This window comes from Aptenodytes patagonicus, chromosome 1 (genome assembly GCF_965638725.1).
Source record: "Aptenodytes patagonicus chromosome 1, bAptPat1.pri.cur, whole genome shotgun sequence".
NCBI classification, from domain to species: Eukaryota; Metazoa; Chordata; class Aves; order Sphenisciformes; family Spheniscidae; genus Aptenodytes; species Aptenodytes patagonicus.
Genome location: NC_134949.1, coordinates 203892017 through 203917874, shown reverse-complemented (window position 1 = coordinate 203917874; position 25858 = coordinate 203892017). Strand labels below are relative to the sequence as shown.

At 43.6% G+C, this 25858-nt stretch overlaps 1 protein-coding gene across 2 annotated transcripts in view; it reads left to right on the top strand.

Annotated features, from left to right (window-relative positions):
* Positions 1–25858, top strand: part of MTUS2 (microtubule associated scaffold protein 2) — a 331425-nt gene that overhangs the window by 35189 nt on the left and 270378 nt on the right. The gene's annotated exons all lie outside the window — the stretch shown is intronic.

The following is a 25858-nucleotide window of genomic DNA, read 5'->3' as shown; positions in this document are numbered from 1 at the left end:
GGCTGTCAGGGCTCCCCAGATATTTTCTTCTATCCTTCCGCTGACTGAAACTGTCCTTGTAACATTTGAAATATGACTTGGATTCAGACATCCTATATCAATATTTTTGTTTGTCAAATCTGTAATTTACATATGGATTCTTATGGCAATACATACAGTGGAAGTTGTTTTGATGAGCAAGAAACTTTGCAGTCTGTGGAGTATCTAAATATCTAATTTAATATATTGTTTCTTTCAGTGTTTGTAAAATACTCTATGCTGTAGGCAACTATTGATTTACAAAATTTAACTTTAAAACATTAATAGTTTTTAGCACTTCCACAACAGTATAAAGATATTTGTAGTTGGCTCCTGCCCAGATGTAGCATTTGGGTTGAGACTGTTTTGCCCTGCCGGCTATGGTCTGGATGATGCTTCTGGCCAGAAGCAGAGTCCTCAGCTTTTTGGCTTTGTTTCCTACTGGCCTATGAAGTTAAACCTGGCAGGTCCAAGGAAGAGTGTGCTTTACCCAACTGTTGGAAATTATCCACCTTTACTTGGGATGAGTCAGGCAGGTTTCAATACATATGTATATTAAGAGTTTTTTAAATCCATAAGGAACAAAGTTCTATTTTTCTCTCAATCCGTAAGTACAGGTAACTAGTTCATATGCAGCCCTTGTCATGAATTGATGAGAGTCCTTTACAGATGGGACCACTGCCACTGCCCCATTGCACACATTCAGGAATGACAGCGCAGGCGGTGGGAGTCATCTTGTCTCATTTTTGCCATCTGAAAGTTGAACTGGTCATTCAGGCTCCCACCACATCAAAGGGAGAGGTGCACAGTTCATCACACTTTGGAGGAGCTTCGTTCCCTTTGAGTGTGTGATGTCTACGCAGTTAAATAGCTTAATTCTCCTGCTCAGTCCCAGGTCCTGGTCTCCTGGATCAGATGGGCTGGGTTTCTTTGCTTCACACACTTGTCTTTTGGAGACAACTAATTATTTCCCTCTGAGACAAAACCCATGTTAGTTTTGAGGACAGCTTACTGAAGGGGCTAACACTGGAGGAGTTAAGGGTGACACCACACCAGGTCTGGCTCCCCACGTTGTATATGGTCCTCCAGTGCTGTCCCAGCAGGAGGGTTACCAAAAGTACCCACATGCCCATGCCTTGCTCCAAGACATGCAATACACCCTTCATGCAGTTAAATGCTGCTCTGGTGACCTGCAGCACAGACCTCACATTGTATCAGACAATTTTGAATGGAGAAAATAATTGCCACATGGCGCCTTGAGGTGTGGGCAAAGTGCTTAATGTATGGATGTGACCAGGTGGATACAGACAGGGGTGGCTGTGTGGGTGCTTTGGGACCAAGAGACCTGTCCGTGGGGTGGGTGTCTTTGGCAGGGTAGACGCGGTGTCTGTTGGCCAGGGAAGCGCTTACCTGCTGAGCTGGACTAGATGCGTTTCAGGCAGCCAACAGATGGAGTGGATCTCACCTGGCGTGACTTGCACAAGGTCACTCAGCAGGTGAGTGCCACAGCTGGATGCAAAAGCCAGGCCCATGTGTTACTCCCTAGGATACACCACCTCCCCAGCGCCCAAACAGCCCCGCTTTGTTTGCGCTTCCCTCATTCTTGTGTGGTTTGTGAAATGCCTGGGTTAAACACCGGTGCCTTCCTGCCCCACAGTGGGTCTGAGTGGGCAGTGCTTAGCACCATGGCTATGTGAGGATGTGAAACCAGCCATGCCTGCAGGATGAGAGGAAGAAAACAAGGGAAAAATGGTTCTTTTCCTAGATTTTGCAAAACATCATAGCTAAGATCCTGTTGTGCAGCAATGGCAGCAGGTGCCCAGCACTGTCAGAGTGGTCATGGTGGCCTTAACAGATCCTGTACAAGCCACTAAACCACGCAACATTTGTGAACGCTGCTGCAGTGTGCTCCTTTGCATTCCAGTTCCTATGGAAACATGCTGTAAGAATGTCTAAAATAAGTACAGTGCTTTGAAACTATTATTATTTTGATCTTTCCTTTCCCCCCTAAATCTCTTTTATCACCTTTCTGGCTGAATTTTTAATACATTAAAAAGGTCATTGTCATTATCTGGCAACAGTGTGCTACCCAGCTTACCCAGGTTTCTGCATCCTGGGATCTGATGGATCCCAGGATCTGATATGGAGAGCAGCGCTCCTTTCCCCCATCCTCTCCGCTCAATGGGGTGGCAGGTTGTGGGTGTAAGTAAGTGTCGAACATATATATATATATGTGTGTGTGTGTGTGTGTGTGTATACACAAACTGAAGGAGGCTTGGCTCCAGCTACCTTTCTTCCCCATGCAGTGAGTGAGACAGTGTTGTTTGCCACAACAGCTGAAGGCACAAGCTTATTCCCAGCTCCTTTTAGGATCATGGCATAGTGTTGGCTGGGAGGGAGTGCTGGAGGTCACCTAGTCAGCTGCCCGTCGAAGCGGAGCCCTCTTCACTGGCGGTGCAGGAGATGAGATGGTTGTGAGCCAGATGGATGCATCCTGCAGGTCCCCTTTGACCTGCGGGAGGGTCAGTGCTAGAGCAGGCCATGGGCTGTTTGGGACAGCTCTTGCAAAGGGAATTACTTGTTCTCCTCAAAAGGATGCTCACACTGGTAACTGAAAACAGGGCTGTGTCTTTAAAGCGCTTTTCCCCAGCGCTCCCGTGGTTTCCTTGTAAAGCTATTGTCTACCTTAAAGCAGTCTCCCTGACCTTAGTAATGTCTAAGATTTTCAAAGTAGCCGTGTCCCATTTTCAAAAGCCACTTTTGATGTGAAAGCTTTAGGAGAGCTAGGGCTAAATCCAGTAAAGGGCTAAAAAGCCTTATTTAAAACTAGGTGCTAACTTTTGCTCATTTTTAGGCTTCTGGCCTCTTGCAGTACCATGCCCCAGAACCCAGTGTTAGATACCAGGAGAAGAGCTGGAGATGCATCTTTGGCCTTCGAGGGGGATGCAGGCACTTAAATTCCTGAATTGCTTTTTGGGATTTTGGGCAGCGCCAAAACCCATGATACCCCTATATGCTATATGATACGTATTTCCCTTGGTATCTGTATTCTCCAAGTGTCTTCTGGTCTGGGGAGCCACACACCTGCTGTTTCTGTAGAGTCCTGCCAGATCCCAGGAGCAGAGGTAACAACAAAAGCAGGTTTGAAATAAAAGGGAGTTGACACTGGAGCAGTATTTTTCATGACTGCACATCCTAGGCAAAATGTATTACAGAGTCATGATGGTACAGGTCTAACTGACATTATGCTTTAACATTAAACCACGTTTCAGGCATTTGAGAAATGTGGGCATCTGCCTGAATCCTATTCCAAATCACCAGGCCAAATTCTGCTGACAGGGTTACATCTGCAGAGCCAGAGAGCAGGATGCTGTGTAATTGTGCACCCTGCTTTACGTTGCTGCATGTTTAGTCTTTGCATGACGTTTTACATGCTTGTGGTAAGTGTAGTGGCAACATCAGACCTTTTTTATTTTGGTGCAACACCAAAGGCCAGCAGAAGAAACACGAGTCTAATCTTACGGACAGAAGAAAGCTTTATAGACTGATTTCAGGATTGCTATCATAGTGGAGTTAAACCACTCATTAACCAAGGAGACAAATTAAAATGTAAATGCTGGTACAAAAAAAAAGTATTGTGAAGCTTGGCATTTGCATTTCATATCTGTGAAGATCCTTCCTTCCTTGAATAACAAGTGTTGGCTCCAGCACTGAAACGAATACCAACAGAGATGAGAATCGTGAACTCTGGAGCAGTTGCAGATTATAAAGAGAAATTGCTCTGTTTCAACGTGGAAACGCAAGGCTGAGATTTTGATTGCGAGGGCTCTTCTCGAACTGCTTTGGAGCTGGGCCACTGTAGATGTAACCTTTCTAACCCAATTGATAAGTTCATGCGCATGCACAGTATGTAGGTCATTCACATTTATCCTGAGTAGCCCGTAAATGAATGTAGTAAGACTTCAAAGTATGTTGCCTTTCAACCCTTTCATTGTAGCAGATTTCTCTCTCCCACTCCTTATTCATCTATGTATTTTATGCTGGGAAAAAACCCAACAAGATACCACCTGATATGCAAAGATAGCTGTTTATTTAGCATCTCATTTATCAGTTACACTGACGAGAGAGTAAGGGGCAGCTGGAGATGCATATACTTGCAAGTATGAGGGACAGGTACTCTGAAATACAGAATTATTTACATCTTTACTAAATCATTACAAATTTGTTTAGCAGTCGTGGGAATTTTTGAAATACCTTCAATGTGAGAAGTGCAATATTGCAATGATTTAGAAGAATCATTCTGGCATATGCCATTAGATAATATTAAATCCCGACCATAGTCAAGTAATTGTTAAACTCTCTTAAGAGAAAAAAAGTAAGTTATCTTGAAGGTAACAGACTCATGAGGAATGTATGTGTGTGGTTCAATAAAGGAAAATCACAGAATATAAGAGTGATTTTTAAAGGTGACATTTGCACATGTACAGTATTATCAATTTTTTCCTTGTATTGATATATTTCATAGCCTCCTAGTCTTGCCTACCACACCAAGTAAATTTTCTTGGGCCCCAGTGATGTCAGACATACTGAACGTGGCATGAATAGTAATGATAGATGGTTGTACTTCAAATTGAGACATAGTGTCCATTGGGTTCCCACAGGAATTTGCATTAAGTCTGGTTGTAACTAATGATCTGTGAATACAAAAATCAATTGAATTTGAAGGTAGTACTGGACTGGGAGGTATTGCAAGCTCTGCTGAGGACAGAGAATTTATAGCTGGGGAACTAGAAATACTAGATTTCCTACCTGTAAGGCTCAAATAAGACAAATGTAAACAGACAGATCTCTGGAAAATTATCTGAAAATATGTAAACAGTAGTGCTGGGAAAGAGGACAAGAGGTTCAAGTTGTAAGCCTGTATGTAGCACAGTGTCTCAATACCAGAAAAGTATTGACTCCTTGACTGTGCCAGATGGAGCCAGACACTGGCAAACGGCACTATTCATTCAAGTCACTTGTGAAGGGAGCAGCCAAAACCTTGCTTCCCTCCTGGCACGAGTGCCCCGGGAGCCCTGCCGGCACCGAGGGCTCAGTGGAGGGCAGTGGCCGGCCTGTCACCACAGCGAGCTGCCACGCGTACCTCCATCTGCAGTGACTCGCCTCATTCTGCATCTTACACCCATCCCTGTGCTCAGTCTTAGCTCCTGCTGGTGGTCAACGGAGATAAAAATGGAATTAAGTATAAGCAGAGTATGGTAGCCACCATGTGGGTGTATGTGGGGCGGAAGAGACATACACCTCTGCAAAACAGGTCCTAGCCTGTTTTACATTAGGTATTTGGGGCAGTGGGTTGAGTTGCTCTCCGCACATGTCTGCGGTTCTCCGCTGACCATAGACCTGAGACCGCTGTAGAACTAAAATCACTGGATAAAACTGAGTGTTTAGCTTTTAGATGGCTAAAGCTTGCTCTAATATGGATGTGCCATAGGGAAGAGGGAAGAAGCCGCCAAATTTGCCACATGGCCTGGGACTCTTGGAGAGTTTGGTGGCTGTTCACAAGGTCTGAATTTTCTTCAAAATAGTGCACCAAGTGTAACTTATTTCTGGTATGTTTTAAGATGTGGACAACTGCATTCCTTGTTTTTCAAAATGCCCCTTTTTTTTTTTTTTTTTGAAACAATCTTTTTCTTTGCACGATGTTGCAGTGCAAAGAAAGGCCAGTGCGTAGCAGAGGTGTGAGCAGAAGGGTGCTGCCATGGAGTCCTGTTACGATAGATGGGGAGGAACCAGCAGAAAGGGGAACAGGCCCCTACACAGAGCCACCCTCACTGAAACACGAGTCTCTTAGGTCATGTTAGTTAAACTGGGTAAGCAGAAGGACAGCAGTCAATACAGGTTTTGACGTCGGAATTAATTTTTACTGATCAATGCACTTTGCCTAATCAAATATCTATATGCCTTCAAGGATTAACACTTCTATATTTAATTTCTCTGTCCCTGATTAGGATCAGAGTCAGGGTAGATTATAATAATTTCTACTTTAACTTCGATTCTGCATTTTCTCAGTTAAAACATGACATACGTTTTGTTGTCTCAGAAAATGCTTTTGTGCATACCTAATGCATGTGTTTGTGTGTGAATTCTCCTCCTCCTTTCCCTGCTGTAAATAGCATCGGTTTTCATAGATGCCCTGGGGAATTACATTTTAGCGCATCATTGTGTTTGAAATTCCAGATTTCTTAAAGTGAACATACAGCCTACTCTCTCTTCAACCGCATAAGATACTTCTTTTTTTATAGTAGAAGGATGGGGTGCTTAAAAGAAAGGAAGAGTTTCTAGTAAACAGAGCACTAAACTGAGCATCAGGAGGCCATCACCACTTCCCTCGTTATGTTATTTATCTGTCCGGTGACCTGGGATGAAGCATTTCACTGCTCTGTTTCTTCCACATGACTTTGGATTTTCCCCACACTTTGTTTTACCTTGTCCTACTGTAAACTCTTTGAGGTGGTGTCCATTTCTTACTGTGTGTTTGTATAAAGCACTTGACTGCCTGTGAGCAACTGAAAATGAGGGCATATTTGGGGATGACAAAAAAGTAGAAGATGCATGTGTCAAGGGGTTAAACATAATAAGTAAGTAGTTGAGATGAGAAAATAACTTTTTTTTTCAATTGGGCCTAAAATGCGTGGCCTATTTCTAGAAGGAAACTTTAATTTCTAGTAGCAGGAGTACATTGGGCATAGTCCACAGGAATCTAGCTGGGGAGGAATACAGTTGCTAAGAAATACCTGTTTTGCTGAGCTGCAGTTCTTCATGTTAATATCATAGAATCATAGAATCATAAGGGTTGGAAAAGACCTCTAAGATCATCGAGTCCAACCGTCAACCCAACACCACCATGCCCACTAAACCATGTCCCTAAGCGCCTCATCTACACGTCTTTTAAACACCTCCAGGGATGGGGACTCCACCACTTCCCTGGGCAGCCTGTTCCAATGTTTAACCACTCTTGCAGTAAAGACATTTTTCCTCACGTCCAATCTAAACCTCCCCTGCCGCAACTTGAGGCCATTTCCTCTCGTCCTATCGCTTGTTACTTTGGAGAAAAGACCAACACCCACCTCGCTACAACCTCCTTTCAGGGAGTTGTAGAGAGCGATGAGGTCTCCCCTGAACCTCCTTTTCTCCAGGCTAAACAACCCCAGTTCCCTCAGCCGCTCCTCATAAGACTTGTTCTCCAGACCCCTCACCAGCCTCGTTGCCCTTCTCTGGACACGCTCCAGCACCTCGATGTCCTTCTTGTAGTGAGGGGCCCAAAACTGAACACAGTATTCGAGGTGCGGCCTCACCAGTGCCGAGTACAGGGGCACGATCACTTCCCTGAAGTGATATATATTATATCACATTATAATCACAATCTATAATTTCCCATTGATCCTTCAGGAATGGTGGTTTTCTGATACGTATAGTTAGTGTCCATTGCTTCAGATGTCCCTGGGAAGGAAATGCAGTTTTGGACCCACACAGTCGGGGTTTTGTCCCTGAGCTGGGACTAAGACACCTCTTCTGGAAATCTCCTCAGGAGACCTCTTCTCTGCTGGGTGGCTGAGAGCAGTTTCAGAGAGAAGAGATTTGAGGACTGCAAGAAGGAAACATGGCCACCTCTGCAGCCAGACTGGAGGGACTGTGAGGGACCACGGCGACAATTTTTACCTTCTTTTGTTTCTCTCTGCCTCTGGAAAGGGCGTATCAGGATTTGTTGGATTGTGCTAGTTTTTTCAGAGCCCTGTGGATGCTTCTGTAAGCATTATTACTGCATTCTTGCATATGGGGAGAAACTATGGTAGAGGCCAGTTGATAAGAGTATCTTGCTTCAATCAGATCTCAGCGATTTCCTCAAATCCAGTTGATAAAGCAAAGCCCAAACTACCCTTAGATCTCCAAAGTGCCCATCCATCTGTCTGATTATACCCAGACCAAGTATTTCAAAGAGTTAAAAAAATCTATAAATTAATTCCTCTGGCCTGTTTCCTTCCCCAAGATATTTCATTATAGGACAGGTTGAATGCAGGGGAGAGATTAGCAAGTTTTTGTAGTTTTGATCACTTGTATATTTGGATCAAACTGTTGTAACATTTTTTGTGAGATCTGCAAATTGCTTTTTTAAAGTGAATTTAATCCTTTGAGCATATTGTGCACTTCATAGCTCTTAAATGATGCTTAAGCTCCAAGTTCTGTCACTGTTTATGAAAAATAGGTTGTCTTCATTTGTAAAATCATGAGAATCTTTTAAGCCCGCTGGCTCTCATTGCAGTCAATGGGATATTTTTGCTTTGGATTCCAGCTGGAAGAGGATCAGGTCTCCTGCCACTGGGAAATGTACCTTTAAATTGTCCTGCATCCTACTTCATTAACTGATGCGTTCTTCACTAAGCCGTGACATTTTCATTTGCTAAGCTGTTTATTAATTCCAACACTGAATAATTAAAAAGAAAAAAAAATACAAGGAAAACGTATCATTGAAGACCATCACAGAAGCTGTATATACAAGAAAGCATGCAGACTGTAGGGCGGATTGCAAACATAAACAAAGAGCTACATAAAAGCCAACATAATCCAGAAGCTGTATCCCCAATTATGCATGTGTAGTGTTTTTAAATGAGTGCTGCAGTGCCCTCATCAAGTGCTTGTTTGGTACTTTTAACTACAGAACTTGCTGTGGAGTTACAGGCTGACATAGCAAAGCAGCATCATTAACCTGCTTTCCGCTATAAGATGGGATACATGTGGGACAGCGTGTTCTCTTAAAATGACTTTTTAAAATGCCATCTATGCAGATAACGCATGCAGTGGTGTCCTACCATAGTTCCGCAGGGAAATTAAATAATAAGAAAGGAAAAGGGAAAAAAGGCAGTGCATTTTGAGGGGCTGTGAGGAAGCAAACTGAAATTTGTGCGTTAGTTGCCAAGAGCCATCATTCTGTGTGTTTGGGAGAACAGCAAGCATTTTACTCTTCTCTTCCTCCCAAGTGTTTCACTTTTTGTAACAATACAAAACCACAGCGATGTGTTTTAATCTTTTGCTTCTCTGTATTGCGCCTTATCTTCTCCTCCTAGGTTTCCAGAGAAAACAGGAATCAGAAACTTTGATCAGATAAATCTGTGTGGGTTTTCATCTGATTTGTACTGAAATGATGCTACGTACAGTGCTGTGGCAAAAACACAGGGTAAAATTAAGACTACACAGCTCTCGGGAAGTATTAAGATTTAATAGCAAGACTGAAACCTGATGTCCCATTCCCAGCCCCATTGAGCTTTACAGCATGGCCTTTGGATGCTATTGTAAGTGTGCTTCAAAATGAGTCTCTGCTTGGTTATGCAAATTATTCTTGTATCAAGGAACCACTATGTGCTACAAAATTAAAACTGGGAGGAAAAATATCTGCTGTGGGATAATATGCAATAAATCTACTGAAGCTGCTGGCTCTGGTGAGGTAACGTCTTGTCCCTCTATGGGTGGAACATTTCTCTATCGAATCATTACAGTTTTGCTCAGAAACATCCTACTGCTTGAACTGCTGTGGGAGGAACAGTAATGTCAAGCAGATATCAGGTTTTCCCAATAGGAGTAACCTGCTGGGAAATGGGGTGCACTGGTGTGATGGTCTGAAAAGCTCAGCTGTGGCAGCTCTCTGTAATTGCTATTCCCTTCTGATTTCTTTGCTGAATGCACAAAACTGCTCCTAACAGACAGATCTGAGAACAAAATCCTTGACTTGTCACCAGTGTAATACTCTGCGTGCTAAGCTGGGGTTTGTGACTAGTTTGCCTGCATCGTTTCTTGCGATCGCTATTTGATACTGAGTCTCTCATCTCCTGTTATGGTTCCAAAGCCTGACACTGAGAGCAAATGCTTCTCTTTCAATTGGTTATGTTTAATTTTTCATGATCAGTGCAGTTTAGTGCCTCCCCAGGTAGGAGGCTCCAATGCTAATTAGCACGGGAATGTTTTCTGGCTTCACAGGACACATGTGCACTCTGCATTTCGGTTCTGTTAAACAGCTGAGCTGAGTGGGATTGGTGGTGGTTACTGCTGGCTGCACCGAGCAGCCTTTTACTACTATTGCTGCTTGAAGAAAACACTACTCAGTTTTCTCTCCTAGCCCACACAGCTGCAAAAGAAAGTCTTTTTTTTTTATGTGGAGGCTGTTGAAGGAGACATGTAGTCCTGCTTGGAAGCTGGTAAGCATCGCATCCCAGAGAGGAGTGCTGTGTTTGTGTGGTGTGAACAAAGGGCAGGCTGGGTTTGGTTCTTGTGTGTATTCTTTAGTGATGAGGAGTTTGGTCCTTATAATATTAGATGGCAATTGGCTATAGACGTACAGCAAAAAACATCTCAGACATTCTATGATGTATTTAAAGTTTTGGGTTTTTTTTTTCTTTTGTTTTTGGTATATAGTTTAAAATGATTGCCACTTAAGTTTTATTTTCTATGACCGTATTGGGTTGAAAAGAATGGTAAGGTTTATCGTAATTCACTTTTTTTTTGGTGAGCTTATATCAAAGCAATTGGATAACACAACAGTTATTATATCCCGCTTAAAGGCTGTTATATGGAGTATTCAGGGCATTGCTTATAGGGGGTTCTTTTGAATGTATACTTACCCTTTGCATAATTTCCGAAGCTGTTGTTTAGCCTCACCATTTATTTCTGAACAAGTCATACAGAATTCTGTTCTTCTCTTTGATCCTGCATTGTTCGCCAGGAGGATTTTCAGCAGCAGTGTTTTTTAGTCTACTGCACACAGAGTAGAACATTAATAAAGAAATGTAAGTTAAGGAATTAGAAGTATCAAATAATGATTTTTTTTTTTTTTGTCTGTTTGTGCTGAAGAGAGGTGGCTGAAATATATTAACACAGCAAAACCTCCCCTGTGATAAAGTAGAAGGAGAAGTTGAATGTTATGTGGGCTATACCCTTTAAGACCATAGATCGAAAAGGCTGCTGCAGAGCTTGGACCTGCCTGGGCTGCTCCAGTGCTTTCCTCTGTAGGAAATTCCAGTTTCAGAGGAGGGGGTTCAACAAATGGAAGCAGCCCTGGTAGAAACTGGGGAAAGAGCTTGCTTTCCAGGGCATGCAGCCGGGTGCTCCCATATGCTTATTTCCCCAGTAAGAGCAGGGGTGGGTCCTGTGCCAGCAGAGACTCCTGGTGGCCTTGGTGCCCGTGAGGCATGGGGTGTAGGTCTGACTTCCCTGGGGGCTGTCGACATGTCCCGTCCCACAGGGAAGCAAGGAGGAGATCTTCAGCAGCGACCTGGCTGAGAAGGATGAGCCCCATGATGCTGCTTTGACAAGGGGCAGGACGCAGGGCTCCTTTCCTCTGTGTGCTTCATGGCAGACAGACTGCAGAGCAGATCCCATGAGAACATTAGGGTGTACATGCCTTTCCATAGAGGGTCTAAGGTTTTCAGAGCTGCTGTAATTAAGTTTAAGAGATTCTTAGTTTGGAAAACAGAAGTTTAACCTCAGATTGAGTCTAGTGCTGGGATTGCTCACAGCAGAGATCCCTAAAACCATAGCAAATCCTAAAGCTGCGCCTTGAGCACAGTTAGGGACGTTAGGGTCTGAACAAACGTGGCAAATCAAGCCCTTAGGACTTAAATGAGGCCCTAAAGGACTTACAGAGCTGCCAGCTTTATGTGTCCCCACTGGCCTTATGTGGGAGGTGGGTATATACACGGACAGTCCAGTTTCTCAGCGCTCAAGAGGACACGATTATGAGCACTTAAGTAAATGTTTAGCAGAAACCCAAGTGTTGCATGGGGTGCTGTTGGCCGTACCTGCGATGGTCAGGGCTTCTTGGATCACTGTCCTCTTGAATACTGGTGCTAATTCCACTTAGACAGCACTTGGGTGCCTGTACATGCTCCTCCAGGTCTTACCGTGGGTTTCTAAATAAAGTGAACTGGTCTAAAAATGTCTCTTCTTTCTCCACAAAATTACAGGGAGCTTGTTAATGTCTTGCAATACTTCAGATTCTTTTGCCAGAGTGGAAAACTTGAACAAAAATTACTTTTTTTTCCAAAATAAAACACAAAGATTTTATTAAAAATAATTGGAATGGTTCAATATATTTGTCTTTCTGAGGCGCTACTGGTGAGTTAATTTAGTGTGAAGCTGGGGATCATAACAGGGTAGTGTAAAATCAAGGTGCTGTGTGTATTTCAACAGGATGATACAAATTCCAGCTAAAGGGAAACTTGGCTTCACATGTAGTGAGATAAAGCATTTGCTTTCAGATTTTGGATGGGTGTACACATTGGATGAGCTAAAGAAACAGTCCACAATTTCTTGCCCTTCACAAATTTTGACCTAATCCTCTCTCTTAAAATAAATAAATGAGAAAAGCCAGCTGAGAGCTCACTTGGGTCAGTGAATGGCTATGAACTTCCACCTTCTTCCACCTGGGCAGTGGTAACTTCAGCAGATCTTGCAGTTTTCTGCAAGTCCTGCAGGGTTTGATGTGGTCCCTCCTGCAGCCAGCCATAGGTACCAAGGTCCCAACTTTCTCTGACGACAGAAACCAGAAGTCTAGTCCTCATGGCGAAGAAATCAAAAATATGATTCACAAACACCCAAAGAGAGAGTGGTTAAAGAAAACCCCTGGCCCAAAGTGTGGTATTAAAAATTAGTAAAATCTCATTTTTAAGCTAGGCTGTGATATTAGCAATTTTTATTGATAGGATGGTGACATGCTGAAACAAGACGGTTTCAGAGCTCTGGGGAGCTTTTCTCTGCAGCCGTGGAGGCTAGAAACTTACTTAAGGGAAAGCTTTCATTCTTATTTAATCTCGCGCCTCCTGGAGCCAAGTCCTTTAAGAAAAACACTAACATAAAATTCAGCAATTTGTTGCTGCTCCTCAGGGATTTTTTTGGCAAAATTGGTCTTGCCCATCCCCTTTGTGTTCAGGCCAAGTTAGTGAGCCACGCTTGCCATGGCAAATCAGCAGGATTTGCTGAGCCCCCAGCTCCTACTTTAGGTCAGTAAAGTGCTGAGTCCTTATTTGGGCTATATGTACCTTTGCTCTGGTATAGAGGCAACAAAAATAGTTTAGTTTCTCTGTTAGACTGCTTCTTACTCGTTCAGTATTTTCTGTACTCAAACTAGAGGGTGGAAAGGTTGTTTTTGAATGAGTGTGTCTTGAGCTTTTTGTTTCAGTCAGCTGCAAGTGCTCCTTTCAGAAGGCAGTGGACCAGCCCCACCAAGCTGCGTGGGGTCTGTTGCTCCCGGCCAGACCGAGGAACTGAGAAACACTTTGGTTTGTAGGAGTACATTTTATTATTGAGATGTCCTGTGCACGCCACATACTTCAGCAGAGCTAAGCAGTCTGTGTGATAGGGAAAGACTTCCAGCAATAAACCTGAGCTGAATAAATTCCTGTTTCCTGTAGCTGGGGAATATCCATATGTCACTGATGAATTCTGCCAGCTCACGTGTTGAAGTTCTGAGTTTAATACTGAGATTTAATTTCCAAAGGGATTTACTAAATCAGTGCCCTCATAGATGGGGAAGCACGTAAGTAAACGCAGATTAATTGATTCAGGAGAACTGAGCTCCTTGCTTGGGAGAAGAGTGTCGGGGCGGGATCCTGTAATGGATGTCTGGGTGTCAGGGTAAAATATTGATGATCGTTTCTGTGGTTCAGGTCACTGGAGTGGATGAAATTATATCTTATAGAAGAAAATTGGTTTGCATTCATTCATGTTTGGGATGCACAATTAAGTAAGAGCGCTGTTTATCAGAAGACATAACGCTCTGTCTCTTTGTTTACTGTAATGTTTTGTGTGTTCAATTTCTACAGTATTTTACCTGGGACCTTTTAGACATCTAGAAAATTGCTTTCATAAATGCACAAGAATGAGCAAACAGTGGGGAAAAAAAAAAAAACAAGCCCAAATCAAAACAAAAACCCCACCCTCCTCTAATCTCATCTAGTACCTAGTTTAAAGTGGCAAACCACCAGGAATTCAGAATTAATAACACTTCACAGCTAATACCGACTTGTTAAAGATTTGTGATTTTAGAGCATCCTACTGCATTACATAGTGATGAACTGGAATTTCAGTGTTAACTTGTAAGTAATTCCAATCTGTCAGTCTATATATCTCTGTTTTTTGAGGTAAGAAAGGCAAAAAATCGAGGGTCTTTTTATATGTATGCACAGAAAAGTAGTTAGGCTTATTTCCTTTTTAAAGCATTTAATATTTCATGCCTCCTGCCAGCCCAGCTGGGAATCTTTAAAAGCACGTCTTTACAAGAGCTGACCAAGATTTTTTTGGCATAGGGTGGTTTTTTTCTTTTTTTTTCTCAGAAAATGCTGATGGTTCAAACTCAAAACTGTTAAGTTTAGATGAATTTTTCATTTTATAGAACATGCAAAAACGTTTTGAAACTGGAACAGGATGCCCCTGCATTTTCAAAATAAAAGAATCTGATTTTGTTTATAATTTTGAGGGGTTTAAAATAAGGTAATTATTATGAAAAAAAAAAGGCAAAATCAAGCAATATTTTGGTGCTATTAAAAATATTTTATTCTCCCAAATACTACAGATATTACTGTTCTTTTCTGAACATTTTAAGGTCATATTCATTTGCTGTTTAACCTATGGAAAAAAAAAAGTTCTGTCCCCAGAATTAGAAATAGCAAAGACTCAGTCCATTTGGTCTCTGGTTTTGCCACTGATTTTTCGTGGAAGACAAACTGGGACCACTGTGAGGGGTGGCCTCATGAAGCTTGTGACAATTATAATAAGTAAGTGATAATGATAGATGAATATGGAAAGGTACAGCTGGCAGCTGGTGGTCCATGAAAGATGCAGGGAGCCACATTCACTTTGTTGTATTGGTTAAGACAGGTTTATTGTCCATCAATGTACTGCGTGGAGTGTATCGCGAGTGTCTGGTTGCTGTGTGTTCCTTCCCTGAATAATTCTTGGACTTGCTCTGCTAGTGATAGCTTATTTTTTAAATACATATCTTATTGGCTGTACATTTCTGTCATTCAGTTTTAGGCCATGTGCCACTTCCTCCACTGAATTACGAACCTTCCCAGCCTCTTTTTTCCTCCTTGAAATGAAACAACCATTAGTGTTTTTCAAGGGTTCAAACCCACCTAGGTACCGCGTATTTTCTGTTTTTCCCATGCTTTTGGTGGTGTGATGAGCAGGAGGAGATGCTGTCCTGGGTCGCGGTGGTACAGGGAGAGCAGACGCAGACCTGTCCTGACATAGTGGTTGTGAGTGGTCTTGCGAGTACAGGTTGGAAAACTTGACACAGGATCCAGTTTAATGGAAATGGTTGTGTGGATAGTATTAGTAACCAAAACCCTTTCTCTTTGCCAGCTGGTTGAGGTTGGCTTCCCATGATGCCAGAGCCCCTCAGCATCAGTCCTGCTGGCCTGCTTTTAAATACGAGGGATATTTTGGGGCCAGTGGTTTACCCATTGTACCCTCAGTATTTGCTGGAGAACCTCAGCTCAGCTGCTGCCAGTTTGCTGCCAGCGGCTCATTTCAGACACAGCACCTGGTATTGATTAGAATTGATTAACACTTCTATAGTGCTTTTTCTTAATGTAGAGCTGGGTGTCATTATGCCCACTTGACAGTTGGTAATTTGCAGCCCGGAAGGGTAAAAGGTCTCCTCCTCAGTCATCGAAGATGTGACAGCGGTTGTTGTGCTAACGTGGTGGTACCTAGGGGTCCAAAGGAGGGGTCTGTGCAAAGCGCAGGGTCCAGTGCCCCTCCCCTGAGGGTCTCGGGAGACCTGCAAGACAGAGAGGGGGACTGGAGGCACATCTCTGCCCTTGCAACGCTGGTGTCTATTTGCTGTATCAGAGTACCTTCTTGAAAAAGAATTTGTAAAGAAAACAAAATGTGCTTTGGACATCAGCCTTCTAGCAACTTAGCTCTCAGAATCATTTGAATAATTGAAGGTTGTGAGCTCCTGGAATGAAGCAGTGATCTGGTGATACAGTTAGTGATATGGTATTGACAAGACTTGCTACAACATTTTGTAGATTTCTTCGTCATTTCTTCCTTTATTTGCATTTCTGATCTCTACATAGGCAGCTCTTTGAGGCAACTCTAGCAGCAAAAGAGAAATTGTAAGGTGCATAGTAACTTAGTGCTAAACTGCTATACATAGAAATCCTTCTAGCCTTGCTTGAGTAAAGCAGGTGGCTTCTCCTTGACTTACAGCTATGAGGAAAAGAAAATGCTTTTGCTTTCCAGGAGTGTGCTGGCTGCTGTTGGACGGGAAGCAGCAGCAAGCGCCAGCCTGGATGTGCCATTTGGCTGAGGCGAGCATGTTGTGGTGGCACTGGCCGCCCGCAGGAGCTGCGCTTTGATCTGAAGGGCCCTGGCACAGCAGCTGCTCTGCCGGAGGGGCCACCTCAGGCATCAGTGAAAGTCAGACCTCTTGGTCAAGTGTTTCCTCTCCTGCTGCACGGGAGAGCAGGGGAGGGGCGGAGGAGAGCAGGAGGAGGCACCTGAGGACGTGCGTGGAGAGGGGCCACGTCCCTTACCCTGTGTGGGGCAGCCCCGGGAAGAGCTGGAGGCTGTGTGTCCTCATCACGCTCCTGTAAAAGCTGGCTCGTACGGCAAGGTGATTGGTAGAGGAACTGAAAGATAACACTTTTACTTGCTTTTGCTTCAGTGTGATTATTAAGGATCACTTGAAACACTTTTCTGCTCAATTTCTTTATCCAAAAAATATTGGAAATGTCCTGTCTTTTCTTCCCTCTTTGCAGAAGACTTAGATGTGAATAACTAGGGGGTTTTTTTTCTCCCTTAATTGAAAGCCTGGAAAGTTTTGATTCTTAATAAGCATATCTTTTCTTCCAGCTATTTATATGGTGTCCCTACAAAATAGATTTTAACATTGCGGAAAAACATTTTTAACCCATTTGATCAAAATCATTTCTTTTCCTCAAGCAGAGGTCACTGTCATGATGTCATAGTTCTCCTTGTTCCCCACTCATCAAGAGGGTCTTTCAAGTAAATAAGGCAGACAAGGACTGAATTCAAAGAAAATGTGGCAGCCTACTCTTTGCGGCCCTCTCTGTACATTAAAAAGAAGCAAAGAGATCTACGTACTAGATTTCATCTAGTACTCCATGTGTCTTGAGTTCAGTTTCCAAAAGGCCGTTGTCACCCCAGCTCTCAGGAGTGGCTGCACAGGTGCCTGTACGCCCATCTTGGGTTTCTGGGTGGTCGTGGGGCGACCTTAATTTCATCCCATAACCATCAGTTCAGATTCTGTGAGTATCACCATTAGTAAAAATTGATCAAATGCCCATTCTCCCTGCTCCAATTCCTCTGTCTCCAGGGGCTGTGAGCCCTGGCCAGGCAGGCCATGCTTCCATCTCCTTTCCTTTCTCATGGCAGCCCCTCCATCTCAGAGCAGCTGTGCTCTGTGCTGCTATTGTAGGCTCCTCAGGCAAGTCCTTAGCTGCCCACTTACTTATCCGAGTCACCCAGCTGCTTGAGCTGGTAAGGATCTTACCACTGATTGCTACTTCTGAACCACCGTGCTGTGTGCTTGAATATGAAAAGAAATTTTTAAAAGTACTTTGCACTTAGATGACATGTAAGTTTTGCTATAGTTAGCTGGTATTATTTGTCAGGTTTGGATGAATTATGGCATGTTATATTTGTCTCTTCTTCATATAGGGTGTTGTAGTGCTGTTAATGTTTGCAAACACTATCTGCTGTTAGGCTGGGCAGTAATGGAAGTGCTGTAATGAGTCTGAACTGGGCAGCAACCAGGGAGTCATCAAATGATGCTCGTATTAAAGGCCCTGCGAATTCATCTGGAGAGCGTCTTTGCAGGGGAATGGACTAGCTGCACATTCAGTGAAATTGGCCTTGGATTTGGGCATGTGTAGAGGTCGTGGTAAGATTGAAATGCATTCACATCAGTCATTCAGAACGTAATAGTTTCCAGTACCACGTATTCTGCCTACTACTGCCTTTAGCAAAGATAGAGGGGAAAAATTAGCCTGAGGTGATGCCCACATTTTCTTAGAGAATCAGAGCACTCATTTTGCACAGGTGTCTGTGTTTTGTGTGCATGTGTGCATAATCCATCACTTGCAGAGCCAGTCAGCCAGCTATTATTCTCTGGAAAAGGCAGAAGCTAAAATCTGCTGTGGATTTATGCCGTGCTGGTTCTTTTTTGCCTGACTGATTACTATCTAGGTTAATATATTATACATTCCCATGTATTATAAATATGTCTATTATAAAGGATATAGGAGGCAACAACCGTAGCTACGATTGCTAAATAGTTTGTTACACAGTTTCCTGGATTTAGATGGCCAGAACTTTGTGAAATACCTGCCTTTCTGGGTGAGAGATCCCAAACATGGCTTATGTCCAAAGATGACAACCTGATTTTAGAATTTCTACAGATCCACTTAACAATATTTTTGAGACAGAGGAAAGTGGAAAAGGAACTGTTTGTATTAAAGTCATTTTTTAAATGCTCCTTGGGAAAGCAGGGATCATATGAAATTTTAAACCTGATTGTGCTTGTACAGCAGGGGGTTAGGTGTGCTGCAGATTTTGGGGAAGTTATATTAATGATCATTTGAAAACCAGCTGATGTTTGTACACAGCACAAACCCCATGAGCCCTGCTGTCAATCTCCGTGTGAATCAGGTATGCATGCAAAGTCTGTCAGTTTTATAATTAGCCACCTGATCCAGTGCACTGCTCTGAGCTGTCTCAGAAAGCTTTCCAAGCGTTTCAGGAAATGCAAGGTCATGGCAAACAGACCACCTTCTTGTAGCAGCACGAGCCCTTCTGCGCCCTCTTGGCTGGAGGGGATTGATGTCCTCAAAGTAAATAAACTTAGCTACATACAGGGAGTTCAGAGGAGCCTTTGAAGACTGGAGCCCCATCATCTCAGTGGGGATGTCAGAGCCCCAGATACTTTCTGTAGAAAAGTCTCCAAGCAGGCGTGCTCTGTGTCGCCCCCCCCCCCCCCAAGCCTGCTGACACTGCAAGCTCTTGCACGGATCCATGTAACCCCGCTGCAGGGAAACTCTATTAAAGTTGCATAGTGGAGCACTCAAAGCCAAATACATGTCAAGAATAAGGTTAAAGGCACAGTTTTACTCACCCCGTTCCCTTCCCACCCTGTATTCATTCTGTTACGTTGCAGTCGCCCCACTGCAGTGCTTTTTTTTTCCCTGGGAAAGCACAATTAGGTTGGAGAAAGAGAGTGCCCAGGGGAAGCAGAGATGCCGTTCGTGTGAGTAGGTGCTGTGCAAGAAGCTGTGCTGGCCCCGGGGATTGCCCTGGGGATGGACATGGAGTGGTGCCATCGCTTATCGAGTAGCATGGCGGGGAGCTGAGCGCTCCCGATTGTTTTTAAGGAGGAGGGAGCAGGTGGAGCTGCTGCACCTCCCAGAGAGGGCAAAGGCTGCCGGTGTGAGAGCAGAACCCAGGCGGCTGCTGGTCTCGTGGGAACAGAGGCCAAGAGGAGGTCTGCGTGGGCAGTCGAGGGCTGGCAGTGTTACCGGAAACGAAATTGAGGGAGACGTGTAGTGGCAGGGCCCAAACCAAAATGATTTATTGCTGGGAAGGCACGGTATATGCTGCTTTGCGGTGGGAGATTACTCAAAATTAATTGGTGTGTGGGTTGGGGGTGCCCTTACCTGTGCCGGAAGAGTTTAGTCTGTGAAAGTCTGAGGACAAGAGGCTGCGGGGCGGCATGGGTGCCGGTGTGGTTGGAGCATGGCCAGCGTGTCTCTTCCTGACCAGACGCAGCCTGGTTGCCTCTGCCCTGTCCCCGGAGCTGGTGTGCGTGTCCTGCACCAGGAGACATACCTGTGCACAGAGTGATTATACTTCAGACTATAAAGATTACTTTACATACGTCTCAGAAGCTGGCACAGAGGACTTGCTGTTGGGCTCAGTGTATTAGTGACTGCTGAAAAAAGAAAAGTGTCTGGCTCCTCGTTTTCTTAGAGCCATGTGGGTGGAAACCGTCAGAGAGCTCAGTGCAGACTTTCCCCTGCCTGGCCCAGAGGTTGGGTGGTGTTTGGCTTCCTTCAGGGATGGGTTTTCCTGCCACCTGCTTACCTGGGGCACTTGTTTCCCGTGAGACCTATGAGAGGGCTGGGCCTTTCCTTAGCTGCCACCGCAGATGTGCTGACATGTCCCCACCACAGCAAGTCCTGCAGGTGGTAGAGCTGCATTAGTGGGGCATCGCACTAATAACGAATAAGCTAATAAGTAATAAGCTACTCAATCCCTCAGGAGATTCCAGAAGTAGCTTATGAACAGTTAACCTGAAGATCTCTGCATCACACTTTGTGCATTTTGAACCTACCTTCTGTCTCTTCTGACAATTGGTGTGCCGGTTCACCAGCTGTCTTTCTCCTGACCATTTATCATTAGGCAGCAAGCAGCAGGGAGCCGTGTGTGACCCGAGGACTTGCTCCAGGAGCAGCAGCTAGGGTAATGCAGGTCACGTTGGCTTTGTTTCTTCCCTTTGCAAGGGGTACATGCTGCCTTTCTGGGCCAAATGAGGGAATTTGCTGTGGGGAAGCACCCCGGTGCAGGTGGCTGCCAACGCTATTGAACTCTTTAAGCAGTGCCTGCTTTTTGCATTGATGCCAACAATTGTACTGCTAAAAAACTACAGGAAGTTAGACTCTGCAGACATCTCTTCAGCGTCTGTTTCATATCATACAGATCCCATGCCTGTATGGGATACTCAATACTGGCTCCAGTGGAACTTATCATCTTCTGCATCAGATAGATACACTCCTGTGTTTCCTTTAGGAAGCCCTAGCTAGAGGAAGAGGCATTGCTTACTTTCAATGACGCCAGTTAGCCTGAAGCAATCCACCTGGCTGCAGAAACAAGTTCTGTGTGATGCTACTTTTGCTTCCTCCAAATATTTGGTGTAAAGCTGAAGCATCTAGTGAGGCTCTAGCCAAAAGCTGATTGCAGTCTCTGGGTGTGTAAACCACAGGATAGCAAAAATAGATGCTTTTTGCCTTTCTTTGAAGAATTTGCATCCTTGTTTTAAAAATAACATCAAAAACTGAAGAAGGTTCAGGAAGGAACCATGGAAATAAGGGCAGAAAATACAGTGACAGGCATTGAACACCTCAAAGAAAGCCTGAGAGGTGACTTGATGTCATATATAAACTTGGCCATAAAGGGATAGTGACAGTAAAGGACTAGCGAAGAAAGGATTGTCAAGGACTAATAGTTGAAAGCTGATACCACTGAAATTCCAACTAGAAGTAAGTCACCACTTCTACAGCTCAATAAAGGGGCTAATGAATGAAATTTAATAACTTGTGATATACAGAGGTCAGACCAGATAATTGGCTCATTCCTCTGGGCTTAAGTTCTGTGGATCCAAAAACTGATGTACCTTCTGCAGTTTCATCAAGGAAAAAAATGTGTATTAACTAGAAGACACAGTTCCTCAACTCTGAACCAATTCAAAAATGTTTTCTACAATCCAGAATGCAGTTTCAGAATGTTAGAAGTTCAGAGGCATTTTTGCCTCACTTTTTTTTTTTTTTTTTTGGTAAAGTTGTTCTGAGATCAGTTATCTCTGAGTTATTACTGTGTGCAATTTGGCAAGTATGCGTGATTTAAATAGATCTAAGAAAATCTTTGGAAAATAATATGGATGAAGAATCCATTAAAAAACTAATGTTTCCTAACTGAACAGTATTTTTATCCTTTGGGAAATTAAACAAATCATTTTGCTTTCAGACTGGTATAAATTAGGAGTAATTAAATTGAAGTCAACAGAGTGACATTTGTCAGATTGGATGTAAGCAAGTTTATATTGCAGTCCACTGACAAGGAACCTTGTAGAATGTGCTCCTTGTGGGTTTTCTGGTTTCAGCTGTTTATTAGGACTGCTTGAATTATGGTGTATAAATTATCTGATAAAGTTGAATCTTTCTTCTGTTGGTGAAAAATTTGCAGGCTGCCTCTGAATGCTGGAAATGAAGTATTTTCAGCCCCTGGGTGTTCGTGGAGTTCACTTTGATTATCTGCATTTTCCTATCTGTGGGCTTGTAGCCAGTGGGTCATGTTCATCATGTGTATTGTCCCAGCTTGGCTGAGGCACTGACATCTTTCAAGCAGGATGAATATACATATACAGCGAATGGAAGTCCCTTCAGGAATTGACAGGGAGTAGGGTCCTCCATGTTGGTGCATGCAAGACCTGTAGGGCCAGCTCTGTCTCATCCCCCGCAGTCAGGTGGTTCCTGGACTGAACCAGGGCCTCCCACCTGTCCTCTGTCCCCTCCATCCCCAGCAAAGCTAGCTTATCCCCTCTGGAGCTGTGCAGTATCCAGCATACTTACCGTGCAGTATCCAGCATGTGGAGTCATGGTCGCGCTGGAGCATGAGCCCTGCTGCCTGTCCTCTGCCCTGCGACCTGCCCATCCTCAGCACCTGAGCTCAAGCATGGGTGTTCCCACCATGGGAAAGCAAAACACAAGAGTATCCTTGTGAATGGCCTTTTTCTTGTGTGCATATATTAATATATATACATATATCCATATGCACATGTATGTATTCATAAGGAATAATCAGTAACCAAAGTCTGGGGAGGGGAGGCAAACCCTCTTTTGCATGGCTTGCCTTTTCATAGATTTTCCTCCTGTGTGAGGCGGAGAAAAAGGTGTGGGAAGAGCATGCAATCATCGGTATGTACTTAGGGAATTAGCGTTGCCTGGTGCATTTGTAGTAGTACATTGATAAAAATGTGTTTTTAATTGTTTGGAATGGTTACATTGAAGCACCGGTCTTCATGTTTCCCTTGCATTAGCCGCTGTCGGGCTGTTCTTAAAATAGCCTCGGACTTGGAACGTCTGAATTTAATTACTGTTAACACTAGAGATATTTAGCCCCATTTGAGGGAGAAGAAAACCAGAAACTTTCAGGAGCAGAGATAGCTTGTAAAGATAGGAGCATTGAGAAGTTTGTTAGCTGGTCTGTAGTAATTAAGCTTATTTCCATAGCAACATTATCAGTTCAGCTCCAGAATTCTGAGATTTTTGTGTACCCAGTAATTAGAACTAATATCCTAATTTTAGCAGAGATATCACATTTGTATTTGGCGAGAGTCTTGTAACTAAGCACACTGTTTGGAGCGTGCAATAATGTTCCATTTTCCTTGATTTCTCTTTCTTGGATCACTTCAGACTGCTTAACTAGCTAAAAGCAAATCACTGCAGTCTGCTTTCTCAGTACGTAAGACTGCTTTTATCTTTTGGGAGAACAGATGCATATGTATATATATAAAATTTACTTATTTATATATATAAAAGCTTGCCTATCTGTGCAATCCTTGGCAAAACACGAAGGCAGAGCCAAAGTACAGCAATTCAGAATACCCATGTAGTCCTCATCTAAATTGCTCCAATTTAAGAGAGTGATGGCCTCTCTCCCTGATGAGGGATTTGTGTGGGATACCGCTGAGCCCAGGAAACAAGGGTATCCCGCTTGCTCACAGGCCTGTCCAGCCATGGGGTTGTGCGGTTCAGATCTGCAGGGAAGGGAGTCCCCCATCCCGTCTTGGTCTCGCTTCCCCACCTGCGCTTCTTGGCTTTCCTGGGACTTCCCATTAACCTTCCCAGAGGCCAAACTGCCCTTCACAGGAGCCGTTTTTTCTGAGCTTCCCCATGAATAAACAGCTGATGAGATGCACAGCAAATAGGGAGAGTTTTGGCAGCGCACAGCGGGATGTTTGTGAGCCCTGCAGAAGTCCCCAAATGCTGGCAGGTTTGGGGAAAGAGGGTGCCGGCCCCTCATCTCCCCACTGCTGTTTCTGTAGGGCTGAGGAATCTTTTCCAGGAGAGACCAACAGCCACCCTTTTTATAACAAAACAGAAGGACTACAGGAAAGCTGTGGCACCAGACTGCCATATTTCCACTGAATTCAGTGCAATCAGTCTGGTTTATATAATTTATCCCCATATGACCAGACTCTGCCTATTTCTTATAACTAGCTGGGCAGTATATACTATTTCATAAATATATACATGTTTGAATTCCAAATTAAAACATTAAGTTTTCTCCTCACTGATGTTGTCTGTGAAAAGAGTTATGAAAAACCAAGCAGCCTCAGTAGGAGAACTTGGGTTTATGTGGATTTGTGTCCTCCATCCCCTAATCCCTCTCGGCTCCCGCAGCATACTGTGCTTGACCTGGGTTCCCAGCCTGGTGGGCACATGTCAACCCAGGCTGCAGCTGATTTGGAGTTAGGTTTGCAGGGACAGCCAGCAGGCTGCCGCCTCCCAGGGCGGGCAAAACACTCCTCTCTATCTTCTGTACCCAGCCTCTAATATTCACAAAACTTGTCAGGACTTCCATCTCCGACACCTCTATCTTCCCTCTTCCCCAGCTGTCAAATTTGCTTAAAACTAGCCAACAGGTTCAAAGGTTATTAAGGAAGGATTGATAAATGTATGTACAATGTGATCATGTAAGCCTCAATTTCCTTAGAAGTCAGGCTAAAAAACGAGTCTGCAGTGTTTTGACAATAAATCCCTGTGTCTAGGCAGAGTTCATAAAGACCCATTAGATCATCTACCTACTGGGTCAACATGGTTTGGGTTTTTCTTTTAAAGATTTTTTTTTCCCCCCACTATATTCAATTTGTTTTTTTCAATTCACTCTTTAAAATAAGGCTAATGTTGGAAATACAACACTTTTGAGTGGCACAGCAGGTTCAGTGTATGCAGTGGATATATAGTGGAAAATAGCATCAGAAGACTTGTTCCTGTTGCTAATGAGTTCTGAAGGTAAGAGAACAGTTAATGTATTCATAACAGACTTATACTCAAAGATTTGTAAATAATTTATGGCTTTCCGTGAGCGGGAAGCCAACTGCCATAAAGCTTGGACCCAAATAGGAAATAATTTTGTAGCAGAAAAGGACTTTGGATTTTGCAGATGCAGCAATTCAGCTGTAATCCTCCTGACAGGGGAAAAAAATATTTAGTAGACTTACCATAGAATATCTGGGGACTTATAATTTAGTCTTTGTGGCCTCCTGGGGTTCTATCACAATTTGGCATCTACTTCCCGCTAAGGAAAATGAAACTCCTTGCAGTATGACCAGTATTTTGCTAACTTGTGTTTATCTGCAAAAATTCTATTACAAATCTAAATTTAAGACAGTGGAGAAATACACTGTTGGCATATAAACCCCTGTTGGTGATGGATTTGTGTGTAAATTGGCAGATAGTAACTATTCTTAGGAAATACAAGTGAAATAGGCAGACATACTTTGCATGTGAATCATGGTGGCCTTTGGGAGTCTGGAACACTGATTTCTTTTACCATGGATTTAAATGGCTGAACTTCTGTTTAAGCATGAATAATTCTGTGCAAATGCTTTTTTGTAAGATTGCAAGTAAAAAGCACAATGACTGCTCAACAACAGGCAGTGGCAAAAGGGACAGCCTATAGACTGGATCCAGAAGAATTGCGTTTGTTCCAAACTGAGCTGTTTTTATAAAGGTAAAATAAAGGTGTGAGCAATGCACTGCTGTAACCAAGACCTGTTCCAAAGTCCAGGTAGTGACCACAGCCTTTCCAGTTACAATGAAGCAGCATTGCTTATGCTCCACAAGAATAAAATGACTGGAATCTTTGTCCCTTTGCTTTGGCTCAAACTGAACAGTTTTAGCTCTAAGAAGGGAAGTGGACTGAGGAAGGTCATGGTGGTGAGAAGCAAGAAGTGGTTGCCTTTTCCATCGTTAGTAAGCTTGTATGT